The sequence below is a fragment of the Etheostoma spectabile genome, chromosome 5, assembly GCF_008692095.1.
Source record: "Etheostoma spectabile isolate EspeVRDwgs_2016 chromosome 5, UIUC_Espe_1.0, whole genome shotgun sequence".
NCBI classification, from domain to species: domain Eukaryota; kingdom Metazoa; phylum Chordata; class Actinopteri; order Perciformes; family Percidae; genus Etheostoma; species Etheostoma spectabile.
In genome coordinates this window covers 10235067-10235381 of record NC_045737.1, presented here as the reverse complement: position 1 = coordinate 10235381, position 315 = coordinate 10235067, and the positions used below count along the sequence as shown (strand labels likewise).

The window sequence follows — 315 nt, the reverse complement described above, 5'->3', positions numbered from 1 at the left end:
AAAACTCTTCAAATCCCGTTGATAAATACAGTGTACGAGTTTGCTATAATACAAACATTAGGGTAAAAAAATTAAAAAAATTATACTACACAGTGACACACACAGACATTTTATTGCCAACAACTACGACTGTGATTTGTGTGCACATGACAGGTAAATAACTTTGAATTACCTGCCAGAATAACTTGATTCAGTACAGTCAGATGACTGTAAGGACTCCTTTATGTTTTATATAACAGTCTTTCATACTTGCAGGGTGTGAAAAGTAAGACTTTATTTTATCAGATCAATATTCAAAATCAATGATTAATACAA

The 315-nt window shown here is 31.1% G+C and overlaps 1 protein-coding gene across 2 annotated transcripts in view; it reads right to left on the bottom strand.

Moving 5' to 3' along the window:
* Positions 1 to 315, bottom strand: part of gins4 (GINS complex subunit 4 (Sld5 homolog)) — a 14966-nt gene that overhangs the window by 4484 nt on the left and 10167 nt on the right. The gene's annotated exons all lie outside the window — the stretch shown is intronic.